An 8322-nucleotide genomic window follows, 5' to 3' on the forward strand; every position below is an offset into this window, starting at 1 on the left:
AATTTAAATTTCAAAATTCATCTTTTAATCTTAGAGATTGTGAAGCCTTGGTGTCTACTCATGCTTCTGCCAGCTCCAGGCTGTATCATTGAGCAACTATATGGTCTCCTCATGCTGCCAATACCTCCATGCTGTGTCATTCAGCCACTATATGGTCTCCTCATGCTGCCAACACCTCCATGTTGTGTCATTCAGCCACTATATGGTCTCCTCATGCTGCCAACACCTCAACGCTTTGTCATTTAGCCACTATATGGTCTCCACCTGCTGCCAACACCTCCACGCTGTGTCATTCAGCCACTATATGGTCTTCTCATGCTGCCAACACCTCCACGCTGTGTCATTCAGCCACTATATGGTCTCCTCATGCTGCCAGCACCTCAAGGCTGTGTCATTCAGCCACTATATGGTCTCCTCATGCTTCAGCCACATCCAAGCTGTGTCATTCAGCCACTATATGGTTTCCTCATGCTGCCAACACCTCCACCCTGTGTCATTCAGCCACTATATGGTCTCCTTATACTGATGCCACCTCCAAGCTCTGTCATTGTGCGACTCTGCGGCAGTGATTCTAATAGCGTTGCCTGTAATCTGCATGTCCTACTGAATAACAGTATTATTTCACTACCCCAGCACACTCCATATGTATGTTAGAACAAAGCAAAGTATTCTACAGCCCTATTGAGGTTCTCTGTAGGCCAGAAATAGCCATTTTTAATATAATAAATAAATTAATTAATTTGACCCAAAACAAATTTTTCCGGAAACTTCGGTGAATCGGCCAAATCAAATTTTTCTAAAGTTTGCTCATCTCTAGCTTCAAGTATGTGATGCTCTTTTAAACTCACCTGGGGCAAGTAACAGGCATTGGCAATATAAAAATCACACCTGAAAGCAGATAAAAAGGAGAGAAGTTCACTTAGTCTTGGTATTGTGTGTCTGAGCATACTAAGCATGGACAACAGAAAGCGGACAAGAGAACTGTCTGAGCACTTGAGAACCAAAATTGTGGAAAAAAATATCAACAATCTCAGGCTTACAAGTCCATCTCCAGAGATGTAGATTTGCCTTTGTCCACAGTGTGCAACATTATCAAGAAGTTTGCAACCCATGGCACTGTAGTTAAAGGGGTTAACCACCATAAGGTGATTTTAGTACGTACCTGGCAGACAGTAATGGACATGCTTAGGAAGGATCTGTGTTTGTCTTGGGGCTAAATGGCTAAGTCATGAGATTACCATAACACTGTGGCTAGCTTTTTGTGAACTTGTATTTCCTTTTTGTCTGTTATTTTTTTGACTACAAATCCCACAATTCTATTTTCCTCCTTCACACACATCAGCCATCCCACCCAATGAAACATAAATGAGCTGCAGACCTGTGGTTTTCAATCAGGGTGCATACAGCTGTTGCATTAGTTGCAGATTGATCGCTCCACCCATTGAAGCAGACAGGCTCCCTGTCATCAGCTGACTAGTGAGTTAGGTCTCGGCTGCATTGCAAGCTGGGAAAAATCTGAGAAAACAGTCATTTTGTATGCTGTTAAAAATAAATATTGGGTTGAAAATCACAGAAGAATTGTGAGAAAGCCGTCACACACAGGTACAGACACTATATTATGAACTACACTAACCTTACAGCTCCTGTAGCATAGTCAAATAAAAAAAAATCCCAGAATACCCCTTTAATTTCCCTGGGCATGGACAGAAGAGAAAAATTGATGAAAGGTGTCAACGCCGGATGGCGGATAAGCAGCCCCAAACAAGTTCCAAAGATATTCAAGCTGTCCTGCAGGCTCAGAGAGCATCAGTGTCAGCGTGAACTATCCGTCGACATTTAAATGAAATGCTATGGAAGGAGACCCAGGAGGACCCCACTGCTGACACAGAGACATAAAAAAAGCAAGACTACATTTTGCCAAAATGAACTTGAGTAAGCTAAATTCCTTCTGGGAAAACATCTTGTGGACAGATGAGACCAAGATAGAGCTTTTTGGTAAAGCACATTCTACTGTTTACCAAATATGGAATGAGGCCTACAAAGAAAAGAACACAGTACCTACAGTGAAATATGGTGGAGGTTCAATGATGTTTTTTTTTTTTTTGCTGCCTCTGGTACTGGGTGCCTTGAATGTGTGCAAGGCATCATGAAATCTGAGGATTACCAACGGATTTTGGGTTGCACTGTACAGCCCAGTGTCAGAAAGCTGGGTTTGGGTCCGAGATCTTGGGTCTTCCAGCAGGACAATGACCCCAAAAATACGTCAAAAAGCACCCAGAAATGGATGGCAACAAAGCGCTGGAGAGTTCTGAAGTGGCCAGCAATGAGTCCAGATCTAAATCCCATTGAACACCTGTAGATAGATTTAAATATTGCTGTTGGGAAAAGGCGCCCTTCCAATAACAGAGAACTGGAGCAGTTTGCAAAGGAAGAGTGGTCCAACATTCCGTCTGAGAGGTGTAAGAAGCTTATTAATGGTTATAGGAAGCAACTGATTTCAGTTATTCAAATATTAAGTTAAAGGGGTACTCCCGTGGAAAACTTTTTTTTTTTTTTTAGATCAACTGGTGCCAGAAAATTAAACAGATTTGTAAATTGCTTATATTAGAAAATCTTAATCCTTCCAGTACTTTTTAGGGGCTGTATACTACAGAGAAAATGTTTTTCTTTTTGGATTTCTCTTATGTCACCTTGTCCATTTTAGGAACTGTCCAGAGCAGGAGAAAATCCCCATAGCAAACATATGCTGCTCTGGACAGTTCATAAAATGGACAGCAGAGGTCAGCAGGGAGCACTGTGGTCGTGACATAAGAGAAATCCAAAAAGAAAAACATTTCCTCTGTAGTATACTGGAAGGATTACACATTTTTTATAGAAGTAACTTACAAACCTGTTTAACTTTCTGGCACCAGTGGATTAAAAAAAAAAAGTTTTCCAGAGTACCCCTTTAAGGGTGCCAATAATTTTGTCCAGCCCATTTTTGGAGTTTGGTGGGACGTTATGTCCAATTAGCTTTTTTTCCTCCCTTTTTTGGTTTAGTTCCAATACACACAAAGGAAATAAACATGTGTATAGCAAAACATGTGTTACTGCAATCCTTTTCTGTGAGAAATACTTAATTTTCTTGAAAAATGTCAGGGGTGCCAACATTTATGGCCATTACTGTATATATATATATATATATATATATATATATATATATATATATATATTAAGTTATAAAAATCGTGTACTCAGGTCGATGGAGAAATCGTGATGTGAATGCAGCCTTACCTCTTTTAATTCTCCCCCCCCCCCCCCCCCCCCCCGCCATGTATACGTTTTATATAAAATAACACTCCGACAACTTATTAACTTTTAGTGGACGTGGGGGTCGGCCACAGCTTTTATTTAGTCATAACACTGTTAACATAGTAACCAAACCGTTCAATCTCCATGAGGTTGTCCAACCAGGGGGAGCCCCACAGGCAGCCGCCGGCCTCAGCCGCCGGGCCAAAGAGCCTTCCCCCTCCGCTTCTCCATGGATTTCTCTCCTTTACCGCCAGCTGTGACTTAACATAATACAACCAATGACCAACAGTCCATCCAAGATGAAAAGAACATAAGGTAAGACATCTTCACCTTTATTTTTCATTTTTTTTTTTAAGTAATAACCATAGCCATTTCTATAGTTTTTTTTTTGTTTTGTTTTTTTATTATTATTATTATTTTTATATAAATATATATATATATATACATACATATATATATATATGTATATATATATATATATATATATATATATATATATATATATAAAAGGGGGTTACAAAATCAAACAGGAGAAAAAACCCTGTACAACAGTCAAAAAAAGGGGTGGGAGGGCGGGGACCTTTCTCTGCTGGCACAAACAGGTACAAGGGCCTGAGGGGAGGAGGGACCATCCCTTATAACACGAGGGAGAAAACCCAACCCCCTTAACCCATGTAATTCCTACCCCAGATCTAACTGGCTAACTGGGGGGGGGAGGGGGAGGAAAGAAAAAACCTTAACCCTTCCCTGCCTGAACATATGCCTACAGTCAGTGGCCCCTAGTCCTAATTGGCCCGGCGCCACCCAAACTGCATAGCTAAAAATTACTAAGGAGGAGGATATTGAAGCCTATTTAACTGTCTTTGAACAAATTGCAGATCGAGAAAAATTGCTTTTATACCAGTGAGCTGAAGTGATGGCTCCATACTTGACTGATGAGGCACAAAAAGCTTATTATGATCTCACTTAACAGGACAACAAGAATACAGAAAGTTAAAGGCTAAAATTCTTGCTTGCCTAGGGGTCAGTCTAGCAGTCCAGGCCCAGCGAATAAACAATAACTTTCTGCAAGGTTATAAATGTTTGATCTGTTCCACTGGGTGCGGAAGTGGTTGCAACCAGAGTCCGTTACCCCAGAGCAGATGGTAGATAGAGTGGTGATAAATCGATATAGCCGTGCTCTACCTATGCCAGTGCAGCGCTTGGTTGCCCAGGGAGATCCACAGAATGCAGACACTTTAGTAAACCTGGCAGAGAGATATACAACTGCTAATAACCTCCTAAACATAATGGTTTCCTTGGGGTCCCAAGACCTGTTCTGAGCCCAGTAAAAGGCCATTAAGTCAAATGGGAGACTGGAGACAAATGACTGTGAACAAAAAAAAAGGGGGAGTTTGTTTCAAACCAAGTCAGCCAGATAATTTGTTGAAGGTGTCATATTCCTGGGCACATAGCAGCCCAATGTCCTATGGTGGCAGAGCTCATGGAGTTTGATGTGAATTGATGATTATGTTGTTTGCATACCCTGTCTGCAGTGCTGTGCCACATCAAACAGGGTGACCTCAGTTGTGCCAGGTGTCTCTCAATGGCAACATGGTGACTGCACTTCTGGACTCCCTGCTTAGAGACAAAGCCTGGTGACCCTGCTTAGAGACAATGTTTCCCAGGTTCTGTGTGTACTTGGTGAGATGTGTACATGGTGATGTAAAAGACTAGTCTGTTGCTCAAGTTACCATATACACTGAGTGTGGTCAGGCAAGTTGGCATAGTCAAAGACTTACTGCATGAAATTAGATCAGGACATGATTTTCCTTTGCTTTGGGAGCTTTAGGGCAAAGCCACATCTCCCAGTGCTAAAGTTATCACAGCAAAGTGTCTTCTGTGTGTGAACCTATGAATAATGGTCTACTCACTGAGGTGGTAAGGAAAATTACTGATCCAAGGAAGTGTAGCATGTTGGGGGACTGACACGGGGATAGCAGGCGCTGGGAGAGCAAGTGGGTAAGTATTGGATTTTTTTCTATTTACCTGCACCATGAGTACAGTTAATAAGAATAAAATCCCTGGAATATTTCTTGAATTACCTTGTAAAGGGATTACAGAGTAAATAAGACTATTTGCAGATGATAATAAGCGTTTTAAGGTAATTGAAGCTGAGGTAGATAACATCAAACTACAAGTTGATATAGTGAAGCTGAAAGCTTGACCAGAGAAATGGCAAATGCAGTTTAAAGGGAAACAGACTGTTCAAGCGCCCAAAACCCAAAACATTGAGTTATATTGCAGGTGAATAGAAGTAAAACTATGTCTTTCCTAAAGAAATTGGTGAAGGCATTCACAAGAAATGATCCTCCACGTGACTTTTTGATCACTTTTTTCCCCCTTTTTTTCTGGCATGTGGTATGAATGAAAATCAGCAATTTAGAATTGTGGACTGTATTCTTTTAAGTTTATGCCATTCATTATAAGGAATCATTAACATTATATTTTAATAGTGTAGACATTTCCGCACGTGGTGATACCAAATATGTTGATTTATTTTATTTTTGTACATTTTTATTTGTAAAATGGAAAAAGAGGGAGATTTAATTTGAGGTGGGACTTAATCACTTTAATTAAAACATTTTTTCAACTTTCCTTTACATTTAGTCCCACAGGGGACTATTTATTGCAATTATTTTACTTATTTATACGGATCAGTGCTATGCAAAGGCATAGCACGGATCAGTATAATCTGCAATCTACTTCTTTGGTTTGCCAGAAAGCAGACCAGAGCAGAAGATCATAGGAGCCAGTTGGAGAAGGTTAGAGGAGCTCCAGCGGCCATCTTTACTTATTGGAACCCCCTGTAATTGTTTAGATGCCGAGATCAATGCTGATTGGGTAAATGGCAGGCATCAGCCTGATTGTTGATTCCGAAGTCTATAAAGCGAGCGCAGCTTCTGTGCTCCCTTCAAAGCCAGGACAGGACTCATGATGTACAAGTATGTCCTGATGTGCCAAGTACCAGGCAGCCAGGGCGTGTCCCTAACAGGTTAACAAGCTTGGGGTTATTTATATTGGAGAAAAGTCGTCTTAGGGGTGATTGGAACACAATACACAAATATATGGACAGAACAGAGATATTTCCAGTAATTTTTTTGATACCGAGACCTGTACCCATAACAAGGGGGCATCTTCTACGTTTAGAGGAAAGAAGGTTTCACCATCATCACTGAAGGGGATCCTTTACTGTCGGGAAACTACATAACTCTCTGCCACATGATGCTGTGATGGTTAATTCATTGAACAAGTTCAAGAAGGGCCTGGATTGCCTTCATTAACAAATGTAATATTACAAGTTATTGTTCATAGATTTCTGGAGAAAGGACATTGACCCGGGGATTTTTTTTTTTCACGCTTTGTTTGGAATCAGGGAGAAATTTTACCATTGGTATGGCATCTGCCTCCAGAAGGGTTCCTTTTGTCTAAAGATAACATGCCTAGATTAATCTTGTAATCTAAGATTAAGCTTTTTAATCTAAGATTAAGCTTTTTTTAATCTTTCATAGTTGCATTAATCTTTACCTGTTGTTCATCATTTGCAATGCATGTCCTTCAGGGCAATAGAAGTTAATTCTGTGGCAAAGCAATTGACCGTGTAATAGGAATATGTGGGTGGTCACAAGTATTTGCCCAGTGCAGGTGAGAGCCAGTTTAAGGCAGCTGTAGGTTTAAACAGCTGAAATCAGCTTAATGTACCAAGGGGAATTATTAATGAGGTCTATGTGCTCGTTAGCTCATAGATTCCTATAGAGGAAATAACCTTCCTAGTCATTTAAGAAGTTTTTTTTTACATTATTTGTTCTGTTGCCCGCAATAATTGTACTGAGTATAATTTGTACAACTACACCTCTGAGAATATCTCACTCGATGAGCCAGTCTGATGCGTATATCATTCTTAATTCAAAAGACTATGGTATCATGACAAATAATGCTAAGAGTACAATCAACAAACTTTACATATATAAGGGGGAATAAGAATAAGAAAGTATGAAGGAGGATGACTGAGGCTCAGGGGGATGGGAGAAGGGAACAGAGGGGTCAGGGGCGATGAAAGTGTAAAGGAGGATGACTGGGTCTGGGTGGGGCAGAGGAGTCTGGAGGGGGGTAAGGTATCTGAAGGAGTGGGGGAAAGATGGGTCTGGAAGAGGACTAAGGGGTCTGGGGGGACTTAAGTCCCATCCACTTTGAGGACATTGTGCCTGGGTCATCTGGCATGGAGCAAAGTTCGCTTCATGCACTGGATGACTGGGGTGCCGCTATGGAGATCGTGGGAAGTCCCAGAGTCTACCCCCTGCGATTAGACATCTTTTCTTCCATCCTTTGGATAGGGGATAAGATGTCTATGGGCATGGACAACTATGTACATGGTTGAATAAAATCCTTTGAATTTGGGGGGGCGTGTCTGGCAGCGCATGGCGGCGGTCGCATAGTGCTTGTGCTCCGCTGTAACCTAGGCCTCTAAGCGGTTACATTGCGTTTCTACTCGCACTGCAACCCAGAGATTGATCGGTACCTGTTGGGGAACACCCGGTCCTCATGGTGATGACCCGTAAGCGAGGATTGAAGAAGAAGAGCCTGATGAAATTGACAGCCTTCTTCCCGGCTATGGAGGCCTTACAAGATGGCGCAGCTCCCTCCCTTGCCCGGGAGAATGTGCCGGCGCCTCTGAGCGGACCTACCTCTCCGGCTGTCGGGAACATATCGCCGGCTTCCTCCTCCTCCAAATCCGGCAGCGGACATTCCCAGTCCCCGGCAGTCACGGCTCCTGCTCTCCCCGGGCGACATTCCGAGATACAAGGGTACCAGCCGGGGCGCTCTCCCCCTGGTGCCGCGGCCCTGCAGGGCGTGGCAGTCCAACCGGAGGGGTTCTCGGGACGGCCTCCCACCTACCCATAACGGAGCAGGTGATGAGACGTCTCCTAGCTGATCTGAAATGCTCCCTTCAGGTGGATTTACAGAACGCTGTCTCCAGTATCCACAATGAAA

This window comes from Hyla sarda, chromosome 10 (genome assembly GCF_029499605.1).
Source record: "Hyla sarda isolate aHylSar1 chromosome 10, aHylSar1.hap1, whole genome shotgun sequence".
Classification (NCBI taxonomy): Eukaryota; Metazoa; Chordata; class Amphibia; order Anura; family Hylidae; genus Hyla; species Hyla sarda.